This window comes from Artibeus jamaicensis, unplaced genomic scaffold, assembly GCF_021234435.1.
Source record: "Artibeus jamaicensis isolate MK-2021 breed Jamaican fruit bat unplaced genomic scaffold, CSHL_Jam_final contig_477, whole genome shotgun sequence".
Taxonomy (NCBI): domain Eukaryota; kingdom Metazoa; phylum Chordata; class Mammalia; order Chiroptera; family Phyllostomidae; genus Artibeus; species Artibeus jamaicensis.
The window spans coordinates 6,110,570-6,136,942 of record NW_026521854.1 but is presented as its reverse complement, the minus strand read 5'-3'; the positions used below and the strand labels follow the sequence as shown (position 1 = coordinate 6,136,942).

The 26,373-nt window shown below is 49.0% G+C and overlaps 1 long non-coding RNA gene across 1 annotated transcript; it reads right to left on the bottom strand.

Moving 5' to 3' along the window:
• Positions 1-389: 389 nt before the first annotated feature.
• On the bottom strand, positions 390-25,284 carry LOC128627847 (uncharacterized). The gene is made up of 2 exons (XR_008392155.1): positions 25,078-25,284; positions 390-657 (listed from the first exon to the last, which is right to left on the bottom strand). It is a non-coding gene; the product is annotated as an uncharacterized LOC128627847 (long non-coding RNA).
• Between the last annotated feature and the right edge of the window lie 1,089 nt (positions 25,285-26,373).

Here is a 26,373-nt window from a genome sequence, read left to right as displayed (position 1 = left end):
AATTAAAACTTTCCAAGTAGGCCCAGCTTGAAGTCTGTAGCCAATCCAAACACCATCTGTAGTCACACCATGGCCACAAGAGGGCGCACGAGAGCCAAAGGCGAAGGCACCACCGTCTTCTGAGAGTGCCATCATGGACTTGAATGACATTTCAACTGAAAATGGTATAATCTGTATTAGCAGCAAAAAAGAAAAAGGTGCAACACCAGTCCCCAGTAAAAATCCGAGCCCACGACAGACTTGAACCCAAACTGTATGAAATAATACAAAGGCAGGCAGTGTCTGACAAGGGCGGGGATGGGATCACGACCTGTATGACTGAGCAGCTGCGACTCTGCGCCCCCACTGTCAACTATTGCCAGAAACGAAACTGGTGAACAATATCAAACTAAGGTCAAAAATTTTAATGGGAGAATTTGTAACAAGTCCTGGAAGAGACAATTCATTATTTTGCTGTAAAATTAATATTAAAAAAGAGTTGGACCTCAGCTGGTGTGGCTCAGTTGGCTGGGCATCGGCCAAGCAGATCGGTTCTTGGTCAGGGCACAGGACTTGGTTGTGGGTTGGGTCCCCAGTTGGGGCGCGTGTGGAAGGTGAACAATCGATGTTTCTCTCTTGCGTTGATATTTCTTTCCCTTTCTCCCCCTTCCTCTCTCTCTAAAATAAAAAATAAAAATAAAATAAAATAAAGAGTTGGGAAAATGAGCGGCACCTTGGCCCATTCCAATTCTCAGCTCACAAGCAGGAGTCTGTGAGGTGTCCCCAGCACAGCTCAGGGAGAGCCACCGGCTGCCAGTTCTGGGTTTTCTGGGGACGCAGTAAAAACGTCAATGCCTGCACTCCACGGCAGGTCACGCTGTCCTTTTTTCTGCTGTCCCCAAAACTTAATGAAATGCACCTGAGTTGCCATTGCCGGGTTGGCCAGCAGCTGAAGCAGTCAATACTGGTGGGGTGGGGGGTGGGGTGGGGTGGAGGGCAGTCCTCTGCCAGCTTCCCCTGGTCTGAAAAGATAGCACCAGAGTGTCAGAGGGGCCGCCCTGGGACTGACGGCCTGTCTTGCCCATTTCCTGGAGAACCATAAAGAGGAGACAGGAGAGATACAGAGGGGTCAGTCCTGGGCCTCAGTGTCTCACCCATGACATGAAGGTGCTTCCCTAGCAGGAAACTGGCCACCAGGGGCCATCCCATGGGGCTCTGGAGGACTAATGTGGCATCTCAGCACAGCCGAAGTTGCTACACACTGAACAAGGGGAAGACCCAGTCAGGCCTGGAGCTGAGGATGGTCCGAGACATCCTGGGCGGATGCAGCGAATGGGAAGAGGCTCAGCACCCCGGCTGGATGCTCAGGGGCTCCGTCTGCAGAGACCTACTGAGCACATGTGACCTGGGATGCTTGTCCACAGAACGTGCTCCCCCTCCGCCAGTGGAAAACACCACTGAAAATGGCTCTTCTCAGGCGGTCTGCTCTGTGGCAAGTCCTGTTTGCGGCCCACGAGAGCTGGGCTATTGTTTCCACCCCGGCTCAGGCTCTGGAGTTGGCTTCCAAGCCGGTGGTTCATAGCTTTCTCTCCTTCCACGTGACCCTCAGGGCTCAGACCCTCCTGACTGCGCCAGAGACCGTGCCGCCGCTATCGGGCAGTGCAGCGCGAGCCTCTTCAACTTCCTCTCTGCAATTTTCCTTTACAGGCTGAGCCCTCCTGCTGGCCCTCCACCCCATCCAGCCCACCAGGACCCCCCTTGCCTCAGCTCTTTCTTCCCCGTGTTCCAAGGAGCTGGCACAGTGTTTGTGTCTCAGTGGACAGCGTTGGGCAAAAGAATTCACAGACTTTTTTGAGGGCTGCCTCCGCATGTGACATGGAGACACCAAGAGGCCAGTACTGCTCCACCCCTCAGTCCGAGAGCAGCTGGGACGCAAACACCGGCCTCATGGGGGCAACACTCTGTGCTCATATGGACACCCACAGGCCTGTGTTCTCAGAAGGCAGACATGAGTGATGAGGGGAGGTGTCCGCCTGCAGGACAGGAAGGTGACAGAATGGCACACAGGGGTGGCACTGGGAGACAAAGGGCAACTCAGACACTTGTCAGGCACCCAGGGCAGAGTTGATGACTCCCAGTCCCGGCAACCTGGGTGCCCGAGACCTGCTCTCTGAAGGAGCAGCTGTGCCCACCCAGGACAGGGGCTGCCGTGAGCAGGGTGGCAGCCAGGCAGAGCACTCACAGTGTGCCGTCTGCGCCAGAGCCGCCACGTTCCCACCTCGCACATGGTCACGGTCTGGGGAAACCTCAGGGGGACTTAAGCAGCTCTGGACCCCCTGGGGATGGTTCCAGGGTTTAGGGTGGGCCTTGTCCGCCAGGGACAAGTCCTCTCAGCTGGGACAGTGCCCACGGGCTGTGCAGACTCCTTCTGGTCCTTGCAGACTCCAGGAGGCAGCTTCTCGGACATAAGTCTGCTCCCGTTCACCCGCACGGGAACTGCACAGGCCCTTACCCTCCCTCCCCCACCCCTGGCCCCTCTGTGTTCTCCTCCTGATCTGCCTTCACAATTAACCCTCCACCCGCCCCCTTCCCTTAATGCCATTCCCGGGCCCTGCTGCGCCTCCCCTCTCTAGCCTCTGCCACCTGTGGATGAAAACCCTCTTCCCCTCCGATCCGTGGAGCATAACTGCAGGCCAGCCACCTCCCAGTGGTGTGTGCCTCACACCAGTCTTTTGTTTAAAGATGGCAGCACCTTTCTGGCACCCACAGGTAAAGCCTGGAGCCTTGCCTGACACCCTTCCAAACCCACCTTCACGACCCTTCCCTCTGCTGGACCCTGCTCTGCGTTCTGATGGCACGCCCACGTCTGCACCTGTTCCAGGCCAACTCAGAAGCTCCTTCCTGCATCCAGGCCAGGGCTCAGGAGTGGGCCGATAGGGGTACACAGCTCCTAGTCCCTCCCACAGGGCCCCCAGCATGGCCGGACGCCCGGGGGTGGAGAGGCCACATCCACCCTTCCATTTCACTGTAATGCCTGCAGCTTCAGTTGAATTAGGGAAGGAGCAGGCAAGGTTGGGGCAGGCGGCTCAGTGGAGGGTGTGTGGGGGGTGTTCATGGGTGTGTACACTTGTGACGCTGGGCTGCTGCGGGGCTGGCGGTCTTCCCTTCATTCTTTTACTCATGTGACAGCAAGCCCTCGAGATCCCACCACAGACCAGGGAGCACACCCAACACACACACGCACACACGCCCCGACCCAGGGAGCTTACTGTTCTCAAAATAAGAGCTCTAAGTAGTGGAGAGAATTCCCAAGGCTGTTCCTATTTCTCTTCCCAGGGTGTGTTCTGATGCAGGCTTTTCTGGAGGGCAGTGTAGAACGCTGACCAGTGTGGGAAAAGCGCATGTCCTTTGATCTCCAAACTCCTGCCCTGAGAATTTGCCCCACAGGAATACTGGCCCCATGCACGCTGCCTTCATAGGACACGCACGACCACACTTTGTAGTTGTGAAAAATGGAACCGCTCCGATGACCAGGAGTAAGGAGACAACCTGCACACCATATGTTACGGACCGTGATAACCAAGCACGTGTCTTGAGATGCTGTTATGAAAAACAATCACCTGGTGTGGCTCAGTGGACTGAGTGCTGGCCTGGGAACCAAAGGGCTGCCAGTTCGATTCCCAGTCAGGACACATGCCTGGGTTTTGGTCCCAAGTGGGCGGTGCCAGAGAGGCAACCGCACATTGATGTTTCTCTCCCTCTCTTTCTCCCTCCCTTCCCCTCTCTAAAAATAGATAAATAAAATCTTTAAAACAAACAAACAAACAAACAAAAACCCAATCACAATACAAGCTTTATTTCTTTAAGGCTATATATTTTTACGATATGTGTAAGTAAAAGCCTACCTTACAAAAAATAAGTTTCCTGCTACCTTGGTCACCACTGCCAGTGCCAGCTGTGCGTGAGGCCATGACAAGCTCATGCGTCTGGGCTTCACTTTCCCGTGTGCAAAGTGTCCCTTTCCCTCCATCAGCTACCGGTCCAGCGCTGCCCGCATCTCCCCGAGTGGCGCGTCTGTCCCCCCCCCCAGTGCGCTGTCACTGGCCTAATTACAGTCATTAGACATTCACTGTCTTCAACTACAACGAGTTCACTTCCAGCGGGCTGTTCCAGAGCATCTCAGACGTGCACCTCCGTTCCCCCAGGAACCGAGGCTTTTCACCTGGCCTCGGGCAGGAGGCCTTGGGCACCAGGAGCGCAGCTCAGGGCCACTGTCTGTTGGGGGCACTCAGAAGAGCGGGTGGGAACTGAACAGTTTCCTTCTGTTCCCAATTTAGTGAGGGCGATAAAAACCCCAGGAAACCAAACAAGGAAGTAAATCGCTTTGTGACATAGACAGCCCATTACGTGTTTTATGAGAAACAGCACGGAACTGCTATGGACTGAACTGTGTTCCCCTCAGATTCACATGTGGAAGCCCTAACCCTCAACAGGACTCTCTGTGGACACAGGGTCTATGAGGAGGTGATTAAGGTCAAATGAGGTCACAGGTCGGGGCTCTGACCCGAAGGACTGTGGCCTCCTAAGAAGAGACGTCCCCGCTCCCCCAGCACACTTGCTGGACCTCCAGCTCACAGCCTCCGCAACAGTGAGAAAACGAATGTTGGTTGAGCCCCCGATCTGTGGTATTTTGCTGTGGCAGCCCGCGCAGACTAAGACAGGAGCATGGCCCCAAGTTGTTTTTATTTTTCTGTGCTCGTGGCACAGAGGGTGGCTATCTGGGGAGGGAATCTCCTTTGCCCTGACTGCCCCGCACGGCCCCTCACGCACTCGGGGGCCTTCGTGCTTGGTGGCGGAGCTGTGCTCCAGCTTTCCCTGGGCCGGGGCGGGAGGGTGGCAGAACTGCTCCAGGACCCTCAACCGCCAGGTGGAAGTCTAAACCACCGGCCTAGTGCCAGAGGCTTCAGATGCCCCAAAGGCCCCTCCAATCAGCCACCTTCCAGCCAAGTGAGGGAAACGCGTCGCCTGCAGCCCTTGGCTGGGAAGGGGCCGAGGAAAGAAAGGGCGCTTACTGAACCAGTAACCGAAAGAACAAAAGATGAGCCTTCGTAAAACTTCTTACTAAGACGCAAACCGTGGAGGATAATCATGTGTGTGACCTACACAGTTCCAGCACCAAAGGTCAACGATCATAGAAAACTGCCTGTTCTTGCCACAGCCTGATAGAAATCACCTCTAAGTCGTTTGTTTCCAAACTGCAATGAAAACTTCCTGACACCAGGGGGCATGGCGGTCAGCTTAATTTGACTATACCTTGCTTTCATTTGGTGTAAAACTGTTAATAACAGCAATGTTTTAAAAATATTGTATTTATATTTATTTTTAGAGGGGTAGGGAAAGAGAAAGAGAGAAACATCAATGTGTGGTTGCCTCTTGCACACCACCTACTGGGGCCCTGGCCCGAAAGCCAGGAACATGCCCTGAGAGGGAATCGATGCAGAGACCCTTTGGTTTACAGGCTGGTGCTCAATCCACTGAGCCACACCAGCCAGGGTGTAAGTTTTAAGGCTTGTTTCTTTTTTAGAAATATATTTTATTGATTATGCTATTATAGTTGTCCCATTTGCCCCCTTCATTCCCCTCCACCCTGCACACCCTCGCCCACCCACATTCCCCCCCTTTAATTCATGTCTATGTGTCTTAAATTCTTTAGCTTCTACATTTCCCATACTATTCTTGCCTTCCCCATACCTACTGTCTACCTACCATCTATGCTATTTATTCTCTGGACCTTTCCCCCCCTTCTCCTCCTCCCACTCCCCTGTTGCTAACCCTCCATGTGATCTCTATTTCTGTGGCTCTGGTCCTGATCTAGTTTTCCGCTTAGTTTGCTTTTGTGATTGTTAATAACTGTGAGTTTGCTGTCGTTTCACTGTTCATATTTTTTATCTTCTTTTTCTTAGATAAGTCCCTTTAACATTTCATAGAATAAGGGCTTGGTGATGATGAACTCCTTGAACTTGACCTTATCTGAGAAGCACTTTATTTGCCCTTCCATTCTAAATGAAAGCTTTGCCGGATAGAGCACCCTTGGGTGTAGGTCCTTGCCTTTCATGACCTGGAATACTTCTTTCCAGCCCCTTCTTGCCTACAAGCTCTCTTTTGAGAAATCAAAAGTCTGATGGGAACTCCTTTGTAGGTGACTGTCCCCTTATCTCTTGCTGCTTTTAAGACTCTCCCCTTCATTTTAATCTTGGCTAATGTAATGATGATGTGCCTTGGTGTGTTCCTCCTTGGGTCCAAGTTCTTTGGGCCTCTCTGAGCTTCCTGGATTTCCTGGAAGTCTATTTTCTTTGCCAGATTGGGGAAGTTCTCCTTTATTATTTGTTCAATAACTTTTCCACTTGTTGCTGTTCCTCTTCCCCTTCTGGTACCCCTATAATTCGGGTGTTGGAATGTTTAAAGATGTCCTGGAGGTTCCTAAGCCTCTTATTTCTTTGAATTCTTGTTTCTTCATATTTTTCTGTTTGGTCACTTTTTTCTTCCTTCTGGTCCACTCCATTGATTTTAGTCCCAGTGTTCTTCCCATCACTATTGGTTCCCTGTGCATTTTCCTTCATTTCACTTAGTGTAGCCTTCATTTCATTTAACTTGTGACGAAATTCAACCAATTCTGTGAGCATCCTGATCACCAGTGCTTTGAACTGTGCATCTGATAGGTTGGCTATCTCTTTGTCGCTTAGTTGTATTTGTTCTGGAGCTTTGGGCCATTTTCTTCTATTTGGGCCATTTTCTTTGTCTTGTCATGCCTGTTACGTATGAGGGGCGGAGCCTTAGGTGTTCACCAGGGTGGGACAACCCAATTGCTGGATTGTGACTCTGTATGTGGGGGCAGGGTCTGAGAGGGAACAATGGTGCTTGCTCCGTTCTCTGTTGGATTGCAGTCTCTTCCACCGCTTCCCACAAGCAAACTGGGCCCTTCTGGTGCTGGTTCTCGTGTGGGTGGGCTTGTGTGCATTCTAGGGCCCTGTGGGTCTCTCCAATGAACTCTCCTGTGAGGCTGGGAGTCTCTTCTGGCACCTCAACCCCCACAGGTGTTTTCAATCAGTGTTTTGAGGCTTTATTTCCTGGTGCTGGGAGCCTGGGTTGCACAGTCTGTCTTGCTCCGGTTTCATCTGGCTTATCTGCGCGTGAGTATGGGACTACCGCCTGGTGCACAGTGCCTCGCTGCCAATTGCCTCCTCGCTGGCTCTGCCCATTGCCACACCTCTCTGCCTGGCTGCCTGACCCCGCCCCTCCTACCTGTTCAGATGAATGTGTCTATTTTAACTCCTTGGTTGTTGGACTTCCGTACAGTTCAATTTTCTGTCAGTTCTGGCTGTTACTTTGTTTCTAAATTTTTGTTGTCCTTATTTTGGTTGTGTGACGAGGCACAGTGTGTCTACCTATGCCTCTATCTTGGCCGGAAGTAGTAGTTTTAAGGCTTCTTGAAGTTCTCTAAGGCTATAGTCCTCACCAAGGCCCTAAATAAAAATCATTCTAATATTTTCAGAGACTCACTTTTTTTTGTTGATGGGACGACACAGGACAGGCCTGGTCTGGAGCTCACCAGGCAGTGGGACTCAGCAAAACACCTCCCTTCTCTCCCTGCTCCCCGCTGCGGGAAGGCCTCGGGCCCCTAGGCTGGAGGATTCGAAAGCTGGGGCAGGGGGAGGTAGGTCTGCCCCGCTCTCCAGCACCAATGTAGATGGAAATCAATGTAAATAAGTACAAATGAAAATCTCTCAGTTTAAATCACAGGTGGCAAACACAAGGCCCGCAGGCTGAATCCGTCCCTCCACCTTATTTTATCCGGCCTGACACCTTGTTTCTACCCGGTGGCAGCAGTGCTGAGCTCTCGCTTAACTGTTAAGGAGTAGTTACATTTATACATTTATATGGTAGTTACATTTTATACAGTTAAGGAGTAGTTACATTTAGAGTTACATTCGGCCCTGTGAAGGCAACAGCGAGGCTGATGTGGCCCCTGGTGAAAATAAGTTTTGACACCCCTGGTTTAAATCATCACAATAACCTAAAGAAGAAAACCATAATGCAAAAGATGCAAAAAGAAACAACCAAGTAAAATATTAATGACGAAAACTCTTAGCAAAGCAGAAATAGAAAGAACCCTCCTTAACCTTCTCCCACGCTGCTCGTTTGGACTCACCAGGGACCCTTCCTGCTCCACATCAGACATGGGCAGGGAGGCCTCCCCGGTTCCATCCTCAGGTGGCAGCAGAGAGGAGACCAGCAGCCTGAGGAAGAAGGGGAGGATGGGAGTCTGACCCGCTGGAAGGCTGAAGGGCTGAAAGACATCCCTGCTAGGGTGATCAACATCACATAATTCAATGGCACTAAGGGACCAGTGACCCCAGGGGATGAGGCTGGTGTGCCCGCTGGGGTCAGTCTCTCAGCCCACAGGTACTGGACTCGGGAATGATGCTGGCCTGTTCACACAACTCAGGACAGCCCGACCTCTGTGCTTCCACTCAGTGGGAGCCATGATATTCGCTCCCCACAATCTAAACAAGGAGCAGACGAGACCAGACCATTAGACATTCAAACACCTGTGAGGCGCACCCTGGTTCAGCACAGGGGTCACAGCCCTGCAGAGTGAGGCGATGTCTTTGGAGGAGGGGAACTTAGCCTTGGGTGGGGGGAGCGTAAGAAGCGGGAGGAGGGCATCAGGTGGGAGCTGTCAGCAGCAGTGGGCATCGGGAAGCAGAGGTCAGCAGAGGTCAGCAGGGAGTGAACCAGAACGGTCGGGAGAGGACTGGGTGTTCCCAGTGGAGGGGAAGGACTGATTAAATAAGCAAAAGTACTGAGGCTACTGGGAGCAGGGTTCTCATTATCAGAGGAAAGAGTTACAAATCTGTGAAGAGAAAAAACAATGAACCCTGTGATGTTGAACTAGAATGCAATATATTGGAATGAACTCAGTCTTCAATATACACAGGTGTAGACAAAATGGATGTGAATGTGCGTATACACATATATGCATCGACCACAAATATTCTTCGGCTCTGTCCCCGGAAAGCGGTCACAGTGGTGATACCTCGACAGCAACAAGCACACCCAGGGCCAAGATCTGCTCTAAAAGGAGCCAGAGCTTCTCGGAGAAATGGCTGTTCGGGCTGGAGCAAGGGGGGCAGACTATGAGCCTGAGCGTACCACGGGGGCTGTGGCATTGCGCTTTATAAAAAGAAACACATTCATACGTTTGGTCTTATCCCCGTTCTGACACAGAGCTCATAAAACCCTTGGAAAAGGCCCAGGCTGGTGTGGTTCAGTTGATTGGGCATCATGTCTTGCAAACCAAAAGGTTGCCGGTTCAATTCCTGGTCAGGGCACATGCCTGGGTTGCAGGTTCAGTCCCTGGTTGGGGGTATATGGAAGGCAAACAATCCCATGAATGTTACTCTCCCTGTCTTTCTCCCTCCCTTCCCCCCTCTCTCAAAAACAAACAAACAAACAAACAAACAAACAAATCCTACCTGGGAAAAAGTATGTTTTGTTACGCAAATCAAGCGACTTTGGGACGGCACCTAGGGCTAGGAACTGGTTACCAGGGGACCCACCCCACTCTCAACCTCCAGACACCAGGGAGGGGAGAAGGCTGGCATCGAATACATCAGCAATGGCCAATGATTTAATCCATCGTGCCTATGTAACGAAGCCTCCATCTGGCTGTACCTGAGTTACATTCTTCCATAATAATATAGTCGGTGAAATGTTCCTGAGTTCTGTGAGCCATTCTAGGAAATTAAGCCCAAAGAGGGCGTCGTTGGAACCTCCGATCTGTAGCCAGAGGGTCAGAGGCATAGGTGACAACCTGAGCGTTTGAAGTAGGAGGCAGGGGCGTGCAGTCTGCCAGACTGAGCTCTTAGCCTGTGGGATCCGAGCATTATAGGCAGTTTCAGAATTGAGTTGAACTGTAGGATACTCAGCCGGTGTCCAAGATTTACTTGCTGGTGTGGGGGAACCTCCCACCACACGCTGGAAATTGGGTCCAAAACCTTTTAGCAGCAAGTAAGGAAGTGTTCAGAGGGAGATGGCGTCTTGTCAGAAGGACTCGAGGCTATCTTGAAGGGGCTTCTTCTATCTAAATCTGGGACAATTTGAGCGTCAAAATGAATGATGATAGTAAATGACCATGATAAAATAGGACTCCATGAATCTATCCTGATGGACAAACAGAAAACTTAATGAATATTTCTGTAAATCTGCGACTATTTATTTTATTTTTATTTTTAAAAAATATTTTATTTATTTACTTTTAGAGAGGAAGGGAAGGAGAGAGGGAGAGAAATATCAATGTATGGTTGCCTCTCATGAGTCCCCTGCTGGGAACTGGCCTGCAACCTAGGCATGTGCTCTGACTGGGAATCGAACCACAATCGTGTGGTTCACAGGCCCGCGCTCAATCCACTGAGCTACACCAGCTAAGGCTATTTTATTTTAATTGTTGTTCAAGTACCATCTGTGATTATTTCAAAATAAAAAGTTAAATACCTATGAGAACAAATGTGGCACTCAAGCTACAATGGCTTTGTAAACTGAAATGAACACAACCTTCTGGTTACAAAGTGCACTAGAAAGGAAAAGAATTAGAACAGAAAAACAGGAGCTGCCAGTCAAGATGGCAGTGTAGGTAAATGTGGTACTCCCATCCTCCCAGAACCACATCAAAATTATACCTGAACTACAGAACCACTACTATTCAGCCCTGCCTGAATTCCAGCTGAGCAGAAATTCTACAACAAGGATATACAGAAGAAGCCACATTGAGATTGGTAGGAGGGAGAGAGACATGAATGGGTTGGTTCCACACCCACATGTGGTGGTTAAAAACTAGGAGGGATATCTTGGCTGTGGAGGTCCCCCCTGAGAAGTGAGTGGTCCCAGCCCCATACCAGGCACCCTAGTACAGGGTTCCAGGAACCGGAAGAGAAGTCTTCATACCTTCAGGCTGTAAAAACCAGAGGAAATTGTGACTAACACTGAGTGCTTCTGGAGTCCTAGGCAGTTCCTCTTAAAGGCTGTGAATGGACTTATTTGGACTCACTGGTTTTAAGCTTCAGCACTGGAGCAGCAGCTCAAAAGGCACCAGGGACATACGAGGAGGAACTGAAGTGTCTGGCTTTGGTGCTAAAGTTGGAAGGACAGCTTTCTCCCAGACAAAAGTGCTGACAGGAGCCATTGTTCCTTTTCTGAGCCCTCACCACACGGAGCGTGTAGGCGGGCACCTAATCTGGGAGTCCATCAGCCTGGCTAATACTGTAACCCCCACCCTTGTGATTTCCTAAGACCTGCCCCGTCCAGCTTGTGGGTCCACCCAGCCTGTTTCCAGTGACTTTTCCAAACAAACAGCCTGTCTTGGCTTATGCTTGAGACTTTCCTAAAATCTCTCAAACAAGCAGCATTTGGCCTCAGTGTGCCCTCTACCTCTTGCTAAGTGGCCCTATGCCCAGCATTTGTGGCAGTCGGCCTTGGTTCACAGCTCGGCCTCTCCTAGGCACCTCCAGCCCAGCAAGAGTAGCAGCCATCTGCAGATTGCTTTGTGCTTCATGCCAGGTGGCCCCAGGTAGAACGCAGGTTGTGGCTGAACTTGGCCTGCATCTCCCAGGTGGCCCCAGAGCCAGAGCACCTGGTGGACAGCTTAAAACCGGTTCAAGCACCAGCTAACCACCTCCACAACTGATAAGAGACAAAGACGGACTCAGTGGGCACCAGAGTCCCACTGAACTAAGTCCTGTTATGTGAGGAGGACTCCTGAACAGCTGATCTTCCACGGTGGTCGTAATCAGTCCTTACAGCCAGCCAACCTGGGGAATAAATCCCTCCCACTGACATGCAAACAGCAATCAAGTCTCAACTACAACCAGAGGGTGCATACAGCCCAGACAGAGATGGGGTGCACCTGAAATGCCCAGCTTGGGTGTATTGGGAGGCTGTGCAACTGGACCCCACAGGACACCTACTATAATAGGTCACTCTACCAAGCCCAGGAGACATAGCAGCTCTACCTAATGCACAGAAACAAACACAGGGGGACTGCCAAATGAGGAGACAAAGAAACATACCCCAAATGAAAGAACAGAACAAAACTCCAGCAAAAGAGCTAAGCAAAATGGAGATAAGCAATCTACTAGTTGCAGAGTTCAAAACACTGGTTATAATAAGGATGCTCGATGAAGTTAGGGGAAAAGTAGATGAACTTAGAGAGAACCTCAACAATATAAAAAAGGACATGGAATCCATAACAAAAAACCAGTCAGCCCAGGCTGGTGTAGCTCAGTGGATTGAGCACGGGCCTGCAAACCAGACAATCGCGGTTCGATTCCCAGTCAGGGCACATGCCTAGGTTGTGGGCCAGTTCCCAGGAGGGGACGCAGGCCAGTTCCCAGGAGGGGATGCACGAAAAGCAACTGTACATTGATGTTTCTCTCCTTCCCTTCCCCTCTAAAGATAAATAAATAAAATATTAAAAAAAAAACCAGTCAGAAATGAAAAATAAATACACTAACTGAAATGAAGAATAATTTACAGGAAATCGATAGTGCAGTAGATGAAGCAGAGGATCAAAGCAGAGGATCAAAGCAGAGATTTAGAAGATAAGAAAGCAGAAAACACCCAATCAGAACAGCAGAAAGAAAAAAGAACTCATAAAAATGAGGATAGTATAAGGAGCTTCTGGGACAACTTGAAGCACACCAACATTCACATCATGGGGCAACCAGGAGAGAAAGCAAGGAATTAAAAATATATGTGAAAAAATAATGATAGAAAACCACTCTAATCTAGAGAAGGAAATAGACATACAAGTCCAGGAAGTGTGGAGAGTCCCAAACAAGATGAACCCAAAAGGCCCACACCAAGACACATCATAATTAAAACAGGAAAGATTAAAGATACAGAATCTTAAAAACAGCAAGAGAAAGGGAGTTAGTTACATACAAGGGAGCTCCCATAAGACTGTTCACTGACTTCTCAACAGGAACTTTGCAGGCCAGAAGGGTTTGGCAAGAGGTATTCAAAGTGATGAAAAGCAAGGACGTACCTCCAAGATTACTCTACCCAGAAAAGCTATTGTTTAGAATTGAAGGACATATAAAGAGCTTCCCAGCCAAGGAAAAGCTAAAGGAGTTCATCACCACCAAGTATTACATAAAATGTTAAAGGATATTCTTTAAGAAAGAAAAAAAGCATGAAAAACATGAACAATAAACTGGAAATAAATACATATCTACCAATGACTGAATCTAAAAAACAAAATAAACTAACAAGCAGAACAGGAACACAGAAACAAAGTCACAGATAACAGAGAACATTTTGATGGTTGCCAGATAGGAGTGGGTTGTAAGGATGGATGACAGGTTAATGAATTAAGAAGTACAAATTGGCCCTGGCTGGTGTGGCTCAGTGGATTGAGCATCAGCCTGGGAACCAAAGGGTTACCGGTTCGATTCCTAGTCAGGGCACATGTCTGGGTTGCAGGCCAGGCTGGGCCCCCAGTAAGAGGCACAAGAGGCAACCACACATTGATGTTTCTCTTCCTCTCTTTCTCCTTCCCTACCCCCTCTCTAAAAATAAATAAGTAAAAATATATATTTTTTAAAAGACATAGAAAAAGAAGTACAAATTGATACAGAATAGTCGTGGGGATGTACAGCATAGGGCATATAGTCCATAATACTGTAATAACTATGTGTGGTGTCAGATGGGCACTGGGTTTACCAGATGATCACTTAGTAAGTTATATAATGTCTAATTACTGGGTTGCACACCTGAAACTAATATAATATTGTATTGTTAACCATAAATGAAAAATAAAAAATAGTTTTTAAAAACTCTCCAAAAAGGAAATCTAGCACAGGCTGCCTTCTATGAAAAAGAAAAGCGGTGTTGAAGACAACAGAGAAAACTTGACTTCCCGCTGGGTTAAGGGGTGACACTGTGAAGACCCACGAGGAGGTATTTCTTTGAACTAATATGATTCTCAGAAAAATGCTGTCATCAAATCGAGTCTCTTAAACATCAAACGAGTCTAAAAGAATTAGCTCATGCTCACCACAATGAGTAACCCCTTCACACCTACTAGGAGGGCTATTGTAAAAAACAAAACAAAGACAAAGACAGAAAGTAACGAGTGTTGGCAAGGATGTGGAGAAATTGAAACCACAAGCAGCCAGTAAGAATGTAAAATGGTGCAGCCACTGTGGAAAACAGTCTCACAGTTTCTCAGAAAGTTCAGCATAGAACGACATGATTCAGCGATCCCGTTCCTGGGTGTTACACCTCAGGAACTGAGAGCATGGACTCAATGAGATATCTGTACGCACACAGCATGATTCACAACAGCCCAAATGGGGAACACAACCCCAGGGCTCCGCCGCCAGTGGCCGGACAACATGAGGGGGTCCTTCGCACAGTGGAATGTCACTCGGCCTTGAAAAGGAAGGAAACTGACGCGTGCTACCACCTGGTGACCCTTGAAGATATCGTGCTAAGTGAAATTAGCCAGATACAAATGGACAAATATTGTATAATTCTACTTGCATGAGGTATTTAAAACAGTCAAAATCATAAAGAAAGTGGAATGACGGTTGCCAGAGGCCCGGGGAAGGAAAGTGAATACTTGGTGTTTGATGCGGACAGAGTTTCAGTTTGCGAAGATACAATTCTGGGAACGGACGGCGGTGCTGGCTGCACGATTGTGCGAATGTATTTAATGCCACTGAACTGCACACTTAAAAGTGGTACATTTTATGTTATGTATATTTTATCACAATAAAAAATACTCAATCTGTGGGAGAAAAAAGGAATACCACGTCCTTACAGCGTTTGGAGGAAACTCAAACGTAGGTTTAAAATAATTTCTGGGGGTCTCGTTGAGGGTTTCTTTTTTTGTTTTAAATTTCTCTTTCAGGCACCAGCTAAGTACTGGCGGCTGGCACTGTACCCACAGCCTTACACAGTCCTTGATGGCACGAACTAAGTGTCACCACTGTCCCCTATTCATGGAAGACAACTGAGGTCAGAGAAAGATGCGATCACATGCGAGGGTCAGGCAGAGGGGAAGCAAAACTCAGACCCTATTGCTCCTTTTGGCTACTCTGCACATCAAGTGCACGACAATCTTGTATCGAAACCACGTTCCCAAAGAAACAAACTGTCCTTTTGACCCCATACACACTTTCCATGGTCCCCAGCATATCTGCAGTGCCATGCTCCAACGTGGCACCCAAATTCAAATAACTGACCCAGATGAATTCACTCTAAGAAATCAAGTGACAACTTTTCTGTTGATACTCTTTGGTGTCAATGATATCTTGACCTTATTCGGTGGCCTCTCTTGTCAAATACTTTCAAATTGTCTTTAACCATGACCCAGCGATCAAGGTCAGCACCTCCAGAAACAGGAAACAGCGACGGCACGCACTCCCGACAGAGGGCACCGAAAAGAGCACGACACCACTTCTGCGGGACTCTTGCCAAGGACATGCCCCCGCCTCAGTCTTGTCGTGAGGCAGCGGGGCGCAAACCACACTTGGGGACATGGCACAGGGCGGCTGAGTGGTTTCCAGCAAGTGTGTGCGGAGGGGGAAGACGGAGGAGCCACCTCGGATGAGGAACTGTCACAGACTGCAGGAGACTAAGGAACGTGAGACTACAAGCCATGGGGAGCCTGTGCTGGAAAAAGGGCGTTAGGGCACAGAGCAGGCAAATCGGAAGGAGGCCTGTGGCTCAGTGAAAGAGCAGTGTCACGGGATTAATTCATGGTTCTCCTCATCATGCTCTGGTTCTGAAGGCGACAACCTGAGAGAGGAAGCTGGGAGAAGGGTACAGGAGAACTCTTTGTATTTTTTTCAACTTTCCTGCAAATATAACACTAATTCAAAATGAAAAGTTTTTTTTTTAACAAAAGATTTGCATTGGCAGAAGTCTTTCATGGGGATAACTTTTGATGCTTTAAAACGAACTAGACAACATCGTTATTTCGATCATCTTTCCCTTTCCCAAATGAACGCTGCAGAGCCTCCTGGGTCTCGCTCAACGCCACGTTGCTGCAGCCAGGACAGGTAAAGCAAATGGGTGTGATATCTCAGAAAGCAGGGCTCTGACAGGGCGGCAACGAGCCATCGCTGCCAGAGAGACAGGTCATGCGTCAGACGGCCACGATTCACACCAGGGCCGAGCCAGGAGCAGAGGTGTGTGGCTCGCGCAGCCCTGGGTCCGTGCAAGAGGGGCCTGCTCAGTGGCCTCCCTGTCCCTTCCTTGATTTCATAGAGCACACCGAAGACAACAGGCTTCATCTGGTGGCCGTGAGGCACATGCCTTCTGAAAGAGCTGACCGAGAAGTGCGTGAGAAAGACAGTGTCACCTGTCCACCAGAGTAAAGGTCCTCTGCACTGAGTCGCCCGGGTCTATTGAAAATCCCTCACAAAGGTACAGCGCCATAGCATTTGATACAGGTTTGACTTGTACAAAGTGTAAATACAGCAATAAGTAAATAGTCAAAACATGTTTCTTTGTGTGTAGAATTTTAAATGATACAAATAATGCAATAACTCATCAAGAACTATTCAAGGTCCAGGGGTTTGAAAGCCATGCTCACGTCACGGCCTTGAGGCGGTGCTTTGGTGCGTAAGCGGAAACCCCAGCCATCCTACCCCAGGGCTGTGCCAGGTTAATGTAGCAGGTGTTTACTAAGCTCCTACTGTGTGCCACACACCATTCTAGTGTCACAGAGACACAGACAAACAAGGCTCCTACCCATGCGGCAGCTGAGATGGAGGGAGTGAGACCAAGTGCACACACACAGAAAACCATCAGCCACGGCAGGTGCTTTGTGATGGTTTCGACCAGAGCGGTGACTGGAGGTTTACTGGGATTTATGCATCTCCGAGGTGGCAACAAAGCTAAGAGCGGAACGACGAGCAGAAGTCAGGCAGGAAAGGGCTGAAGGGAGTAATGATTCCGGTGGAGGAAACAGCCAGTGCAAAGGGCCCGGTGAGAACACACCTGGCTTTGTTAGTGACCGGGATGCTGTAGGGTAGGAGGGGACTGAGGCAGCATGTGGTGAAGTTAGAGAGACAGGTGGGGTGGACTCTGGCCTTTGTTTACCTGTGATGGGAACTGCAGTTGGCAGAAGAATGGCCTCCAAAGATGTCTGCGTGCCATCCTCAGAACCATGAGTGTGTTACAAGGGAAAACACTGCGGACGTGATTAAGGTTAAGGATCCTGAGATGGGGAGATTGGCTTGGTCTATGTGAATGGACCCCACTCTAATCACACTCTCAGCCTGGAGAGTGCACAGACTCTCCCAGAGGTGGTCAGATGAACAGATATGATGACTACTTCCTCTGATCTGAGACAAATAATTTAGGAAGGTCAGAGTACTTCAACAAGGAACAGAACAAACTACATACTTACTTGCTTGGCAAGGAGTTCAAGGCCATGCTTGCTTGAACAGTAGCTGAGGCAGGCAGTCACCCCTTGAGTCCCCCTTTGGAGGCCATGGCCTCCACTCAGGCCAGATGAAACCACAACGCACACTGCCCTGCTCTGAGCCTGCCCTGCACACGGGCTCGCCCCCAGCCTGCAGTGCTGCACCTGCTTCCTCTGCTGCCCCAAAAGGCTCACATCCAGATCCAGGTCATCTCCTCGGGGCGTGCTCCTGCGCCTGGCCCCAGCCTCCTCTCAGCTGGATTCTAGGGTCCTATCGTTTGTGCTCCACGAGCTCGCTCTTGCCTTGCTGACACATGATCTCCTGTGCCCTAGCTAGTGTCCTCATCTCTCTGCTCCTCAGAATTCTTAGCCCAACAGCCTGATCTCCTAAAGTACCTGAAACAAGAAGTGGTGTCTTACTCTAGTGAGCTCACAGGAACTCTGGGAGGAGGCAGGGCTCAGGGCAGCACCCAAGTTTAAGAGAATAGAGCCAAGTCTCCACCCAGCCACCCCCTCACTGTCTGACCTCAGGCAAGTTCTTACTCATTCGGAAACAGTTCCTCATCTACAGACTTAAAGAAAAAGCACCCACTTCCTGGGATCCCCGGGAGGTCTGTACTCAGGCTGAGACACTCAGTAACTGTCACTTAAAAATGAATGAGTGGCACCTGCTCATTCGTGAAACTTCTGAAACAGTCTGCACATTTCTTTTTTTAAAAGATTTTATTTATTCAAAAAATATTTTATTTATTACCCAGAGAGAGGGTAAGGGAGGGAGAAAGAGGGGAACACTGATGTGAGAGATACATCAATGGTTGCCTCTCACGTGCTCCCAACTGGGGACCTGGCCTGCAACCCAGGCATGTGCCCTGACTGGGAATCGAACTGGAGACCTTTAAGTTTACAGGCTGGCGCTCAATCCACTGAGCCACACCAGCCAGGGCACATTTCTTACGTCGTTTTGAAACCCAAAATTTCAACTCCAAGTACACTAAAAACATCAAGACTTTCCTTTGGCACAAGACCAAGCCAAGATAAGCGTGTTAACTCAAGTCTGAAACTGGCTGAGAACAAGGATGGCAGGCCCTTGGTCGGTTAGTATCTGCTGAAGCTCTTGAAGAATGATAAAAAAAAATTTCAGCTTTGAAATTTTACTTCCCAGGTTTGGACGAATAGAATCTCTCATGCTAACGCTCTCTGGCTTTGGGAAATTCCAAACCATAAATTCCTCCTCTGACCCGCTGAATTCTTTGAATGGGTGTGCTGAAAGCCGAGGCGGACGTGCACCAACACGCATGCTTCCAAAGGGCTACGTCCCCTTACCTGGTATTCCAGAGGTGCCGGGCCAAGGGCACACCACTCCGTTCAGTGGATGATTTGAGCCTTGCCATTTGGGTAAGTTCTCAGGACAGTCAAAAATTGCATTATCTCCCTTTAATAATTAAAATTGAATCTGTATTATAAGCAGAGTCAATCTGCAGAAATATTGAATGAATTAAGAAAGTCAGGCAAATTTCTACTGGGAGAAAAAACTTAAGAAGTCATATGTGTAAAAATCAAATTTAAAAAAAGTCCAGCCCTCGCTGGTGTAGCTCAGTGGATTGAGTGCAAGCTGTGAATCAGGGGGTCACCAGTTTGATTCCCGGTCAGGGCACATGCCTGGTTGCAGGCCAGGTCCCCGGTGGGGAGTGCCTGAGGGACAACCACACACTGATGTTTCTCTCCCTCTCTTTCTCCTCCCCTTCCCCTCTCTCTAAAAATAAATAAATAGCCCTGGCTGGTGTGGCTCAGTAGACTGATCACCGGCCTGTGAACCAAAAGGTCCCTGGTTCAATTCCCAGTCAGGGCACATGCCTGGGTTACAGGCCAGGTCCCCAGTAGGGGGCGCGTGAGAGGCAACCACACATTGATGTTTCTCTCCCTCTCTTCCTCGTTCCCTTCTTCTCTGTCTAAAAATAAATAAATAAAATATTAAAAACAAATAAATAAGTAAAATCTTTAACAAAGCGATAAAAAAGGTTCAGAGGCTTTTCTTCCTACAAAATGCTATGCTGTTATGTTGCCTAAATGCCAGTTGTTAACTATAATATTTTTAGTCTCAGGTACAGCATCCCATATACCAAACTGCTCACTCCTAAAATGTGTATAACGGGGGCCACTCTCCATCATACTTCTAGTCACTATATGTCAATTTTTTTTGCCTTAAAAATTTTCTTACCATTCCCCAATGGTCATTTTCTATTATACTCAAGTTCCACAAATAAACATGAATTTGAGTTGTGGTTTTATAGACTCAAAGAAAATACGGAAACAACCCTGGAATCTCTAAAGCCTGATTCTCTTAGATGGAAAGTTGTAAACAGATGCCAAAACAACAGGGTCTCATGGCCCCAGGCCATGCGATTCATTTAGAGAAAAAAATGAACTATTTTCTGAATTTTATTTCTATATTAAGTAGGAAAAACAATGCTAATACTAGAGGGGAATACCCCCTAAACAACTGGAGTTATCTTCTGCAAGGCAGGCCCCTTGTAGTATAGGCTTCCCCCACTAGGTAAGTGTTCTAGGAACCCAAGTGTATCCGTGTCCAGCTGGTGTTGTTGTGAGAGGCTGTGTTTGGCTTCAGTGAATTTTTTTGAAGACTCTTTCAATGCGTTTGCTCATTACATGATGGGTGATTTACGAGTGCACCTGCCCACACTGTGCTGAGTGTTCAGCAGTTTTGACCAAAAAAAAGGCATCACACTTTGCCCCAGCCTCCCTGTTCACTTGATCTCACCCTGAGTAACTTTTTTTTTCCTGTTTCTCTGGACAAAAAGAGTCCTCAGAGGGAAACATTTTGCTGATGCGAAAGAGGCGAAAGAAAAAAGACAGAAGCACTAAAAGGCATCAAAATCGACAAGTTCAAACACTGTTTTGAGCAGTGAAAAAAACACCTCAGTAGGTGTATAGCATGAAATGCAGAGTACTTTGAAGGTGACTGAAATTCAAACGTGTAAGAATAAATACACAATTTTTTATAAATAAATTCTGGTGTTGTGACCCTTGTGATTAATTGAAAGTCCATTATGCCCACAAATACTACTCAGGCTCAAAAATAATTTCCACTTGTCAGATTAACGATCTACAAGGTAAATTGACTTATGAAAATTGAAATAATGGGCCTTTATCGCCTCCACTCCTGAGAGCCTGCCCTCCCCACGTGTGGTCTGGTATCGGGAGCACAGGTGCCCTTGGGAGCTTCTTAGAAACGTGGACTCTTGCCCCCCAGCCCCCAAACACCTACTGCATCACAACTGGCACTGCCGTAGGATGCCCGCAGAGATCTGCAGCGTGTGGAGCCGAAGCAGCACTGCTCTGGAACACTGCTGTCGGGGAGACTATTCTGCAATGACGGAACGGTGCTCCGTCTGAGGTAACGTGGTAGCCACTCGCCACATGTCGTGGCTGTTGAGCACCTGTAGCTATGGAATTGTGGAACTGGATGTTTCATTTATTTAATTTTAATTCATTTTTAAAAAAGATTTATTTCCTTTTAGAGAGCGGGAAGGGAGGGAGAAAGAGAGGGAGAGAAACATCAATGTGTGGTTGCCTCTTATGGGCCCTCTACTGGGAACCTGGCCCACAACCCAGGCACGTGTCCTGACTGGGAATCGAACCAATGACCCTTTGGTTCACAGGCTGGCGCTCAATCCACTGAGCCATACCAGCCAGGGCATAATTCATTTTTATTTAAAAAGACATGTGGTGAGCAGCTACAACAATGGACAGTGCAACTCTCTAGCATATCTGTGTGCACCTGCCAGCAAAGGGTCAAGAAGTAGCCACTACAGCCAAATCTGCCAGTCCCGCAACACAACCCACCTGTCCCTCCAGCAGGCAGATGACTTGAAGAAGGGTCAGTCCTTTTCAGCTGCTTCTACCAGAACAGCAGGTACAGAGTCTGGGTCTCCAGGGTGACACCACTGACTATTCTGCTTCCCTTTTGGATTGGTTTCCAAAACTACCCCCTCAGCCATTCCTGGCTCTAGAGTTTTCATCCTGACCCCTTAGGAAATTTGCTCTAGGGCACCTGAGGCTTGAGGACCCTCGGAGGTGTGGTGAAGGGCCAGGCTGCGGAGGGACGGGAGGAGGGCCTGGAGCATGCAAGAGATTTCCAAAAGGGCCCAGGAGTCAAACATTGGCCAAGGACCCTGAGAAGTGGGAAGAACTTTGAAGCCTGACAATCCTAACAGAGGAGCTCTCAACCCTAGTCTGGTAACCCTCATAAACCCCTCATACAGGTGGCTGAGAAAGCCAAATGAAGTAACTATGTAAACTGTAAAATGTCATAAAATTTATTATTATAAAAAAATAAGGCTATGCATGATAAAGCACAATATTCAGACAATCCTTGGCAAATGGGTTATAAATGTCTGCCTTACTGGTCTGTACAGGAAATGAATGAGAATGTGATCAGTGAAAGGTTCCAATGAGAAGATGTGGAACTGTCCCTTCTCCAGGAAGGGACATGGCCTTCGGGTATGGCCTAAGGAGGTCAGAAGATCATTCAAGGAGACCGGGTCACCCTTCACACAGAAGTCCCCAGTTGACTTGGGCTGAATGTAAACAAAGATGGCCTATCCCAAAGTTCCCAGTGCCTCTCCACTATCTGTGTAGTCAGAAGGAAGAACAACGCACAGTTCACTACCCTCAGACTATGGAGCTATAATAAAGGAATGAATTATGCACAAGCACTTGGAGCTGCCTTTAAAAAAGATGATTTATTTATTTATTTATATTCTTATAGTAATTTTCTTTCTTTTTTTTAATTGTCATTCAAGTACAGTCTTTCCCCTTATTCACTTTTAGAGAGAAGGGAAGGGAGGGAGAAAGAGAGGGAGAGAAACATTGATGTATGAGAGATGTACTGATCGGTTGCCTCTCACACCCCCCCAATCAGAGACCTGGCCTGCAACCCAGGTATGTGCCCTGACTGGGAATCGAACTTTTGGTTTGCAGGCCAGCACTCAATCCACTGAGCCACACCAGCCAGGCTGGAGCTGCCTTCTTAATAATGCAGAAAGATATAAGTAAGAATTCAGGTTTAAAGAGAGTAGGTGTGCTTTCATACTTATGGTGACAAAACAGGTTGAGAGGGCCTCACAGCTGATATAAAAAAATTCCTTCTTGCCAGCCAGTTGAGCAAAACTAACCCCAGGGACTGTGAAGGGGTCAGCAGGCACACTCTGAGAGGACAGAGTCAGAAAGACTTACAAAAGCCTCACTCGCCCCATCAGCTGACCTGGAGAGACACAGGCTGCAGAGTTTTACTACGAGGAAAAGATCCTTTCAGGCTGTTTTTTGCACAGTACGTTAAGTGGCCCACCTGAGAATTAGAGATTGTTGTCTGGACTTGGGTGACTTTTAGAGCCCTGAGTTCATCTAAAGGCAACATGTGAAGAAGGAGGACAGCCCTGGCTGATGTGGCTCAGTGGATTGAGTGCCGCACTGCAAACCAAAGGGTCATTGGTTTGATTCCCAGTCAGGGCACATGCCTGGGTTGTGGGCCAGGTCCTCAGTAGGGGGCGCATGAGAGACAACCACACATTGATGTTTCTCTCCCTCTTTCTCCCTCCCTTCCCCTCTGTCTAAAAATAAATAAACAAAATCTTAAAAAAACGAACAGACAAAGGATGGGGGCATATTTGAAGCCTCTAAGTCTCAAAATAAAAGCCCCAGAGTTCTTTCTACCACAGTAAGAAATGGAACCAGACGCCTGACAGCCGTGTTGTCAAGCACATAACATTCCACTCTCCATTTTCTTAGCCTTAAAAGAAAATAGAGCTGTCTTCAAGAACAGCGAATAGAGGTGACCGACCACATTTTATTCTGAAGCCAATCTAGGGGAGTGTCAAGAAATTGCTACAAGAAAAAAGCAGCAGCCAGGGGCTGTGCTGGGGCCACAGGCTCCAGAGCAAGGCCATCGCTGGGCGGAGCTCACTTATCCAACGACTCTGCCCTGAGGAACAGAAAGAACACGAAGACCCAGAGCACAGCCTCTGTGGTTTCTGAGGGTGAACAGTCCACTTTCCCTTGCCCCAGCTCCTGCTAACCCTCCCAGAATCTAAATGCCACCAAACTTTATGACTGCTGGGTGCCAGGCCCTGGCAATACAAAGGCAAGTACAACAAAGCCCCTGCTCTCGGACTAGCCTAGCAAACTGTGAATCACACAGAGGCACCCTCTCCTAGTCCGGTTCTTTTGTGCCAGGAAATACCTCTACTCAGAATATTCCTGATATGACAGCTATTTATAAGTTAGATATGACAACTATTTATAATCCCCCACACTCTACTTTCCAGTGAGCTCCAAGAGGGCAGGACTCTCTCAGCTCTCTGGGCCTCTCAAGCACCTAGCACAATACTTCAAAAAGTAGAGTAAACATGGTGGTGGGGGGGTGACGCCCCTAACTTTTCAGTCGGAGCTTATGAAACTGCCTAGGGCTGCCATTCAACTGGCTTTGTGCCCCGTCTCCCCTGGAAAGCTTTAGTGACTGACTGCACAGTCCTCACAACTGGACCCGGGTCCCAGTCCCAGGGGCCACCCCTCCCCCCAGACAGGCCCCCATTTAACAAGAACTTATCCTCCAAAGGAACTTCAGTCCTTTCCCATTTTCTAATAATTTGGGCAGAACCCAAACGCGATGGGCTGCCTTGTGGAGGAGCGTTTGCCAATCCTGGTTGGCTGACAGTGGTGGGTGCAGAAAGATGGGGCCGTGCGGTGCTCTTTTCATTGCTATGATTTCCCCACTGCAATTGACATAAAACCCAAACTCTGAGACCCGTGGGCCTACTGTGACGCAGTTCAGCCCTCTCTCCAAACGCAGCTGTGGACCTTCAGTCCCTGGCTCTGCTTTTTCCACCTCAGGGCCCCTGCAGGTGTCCCACCCTCTCCACTTGGCTTCCCACAGCATGCCAGCCCCTTCCTTACAGCTTTTCTCACGATTTATACTAAGTTTTTTGCACTTACATTCTCCCTCAAACCGTGAGCTTGAGAACTAGGACTTTGCCAGCGGCCAGCTTGGTGCTTTGCACATAGCATCCAATAATATTTCCCAAATTAAAAAGGGGGGATTCTTCCTGGTTTCCACCCGGCTCCCCCACTAACCATTTCCTGATGGTCGCCACACCTACTCAGTCACCCATCTCTTCATTCCCAAGTCCCATTCCCCAACTCATTCCCCAACCTGTCCTCAAAACTTCCCACTTCATGAATCCCACTAACCCATCCTTTTATACCCTCAGCACTCCTCTCACCCCCTTACAATTCCATAAGCCCCGAAAGCATCTTTCACCATACACTTCCCTGTCCACCAACTCCCCTTAAACCTGTCTCTCTCTCTCCACCACCCCACTGCTTAGCCCCATAAGCCTTTCAATCCGTTCCATTTCAACCCCATAAATGCCTTCGTTGTTCTCCTCAAGCTCCTACCCAGTCCGCCCCCCCCACCCTAAAAAAAAAAAATCTGCCCTCCCGGCTCAAATACTCCACGCTGTCGCCTTGGCCCCTCCTCTGCTCCACACCTCCAAACGCCCCTGTCCCTCAGCCAGCCCGCGCAGCACCTGGCCTGCGTCTCCTCCAGGCTTTGGTAGGTGATGCCCGTGATCTGCTGCAGGACGTCGCCCAAGTCCATGGCCGGCGGGGCACGGGGGGTGTTGATGGGGGGCCACGGGGCCTAGAGCACTTGCAAGGACCCGGCAGTCTACTGCAGCCACGTTTGCTCTGCACGCGCCTGGGCACGCCCCCCACTGCTGCTGTCAGCCAACCGCCGCCGCCCTAGCCGAGGAGCACCGCCCACAGACACGCCCCCAACAGCCCAAAGGCGCTCCCCACCCCCATCCTTGAGCCCTAGAGAGGCCAAGGCCAGCTTTGCCCCGCTTCAGAGGCCCCTACTCCTCTTCGTACCTTCTGTTCAGAGATCCTATTCCTTCTCTTCAGAGGCCCCCCCACTCCTCAGGAACCCACCCTTTCCTGCGTCCTCACTTCTCAGGGCAGCCCACTCTTCCTCCCAGCCATCCCTTCCTTCTCAGACTCTCCCTTGGACTCCATGGACACCCCCCCCAATTCATCTCCAGAAGCCCCAGTCCCCTGAGCAGTCCCCTAATGCGCTCCTCAGCCCCATTCGGGGGGGTCACTAGGGCTCCCTGCATCCTGGCTCTTGCCTGGAAACTTTCCATGAGGGTCACAAGTGTGTGTTGATGGTGACTGGGAGATTAGAACTGAGTCATTTTCTTTGCCGTAGAGGTCAGTTCTATTTACCTTTCAAGGTCTGGCTTGAGCATGACCTCTCGTCTATTCATTCTCTTGCTCTGCACCATTCCAGGTCTAGAAAACACTACCACATGGATAATTAATGAATGGAAAACCTACCCTGTGGTGCACCCCAAGACAGCAGCTCCTCATTCGAGAGAAAAGGAACAGACTGGACAAGAAGTACATATCCAGCTTCATGGGACCTCCTGGAGTATGTTTGCTCTAAGGGTAGACTCCAGACACAGGCTCATAAAAGGTCCTCAAGCCTGGCTGCCAACCCCTCAGGCAGGCAGGAGAGGAAATGTGAGAACCATCTGGAGTGATTTTACTGGGGGACTCCAAGACATCAGGGAATGGAAATGGGTGATGTGGGCTGTGTAAGAACAACTTTGAAAGCTTCCTGATGAGAGTTGACACTTGGCCCCAATAACAGGAAGTACTAGAAGAGGTGTGGGTGCCAATGAGAGTCAATGCTCTGTTTCCAAAGGTCAGCTGCTAGCACAGCACTTGCACAGGAGGCCTGAAAATAGCGGGGAACTTTAACGTCCTTCCGAGAATGCAGTAGGGGATAGGTGTTTGAAAGCTTAAAAGACCAGCAGAGACAA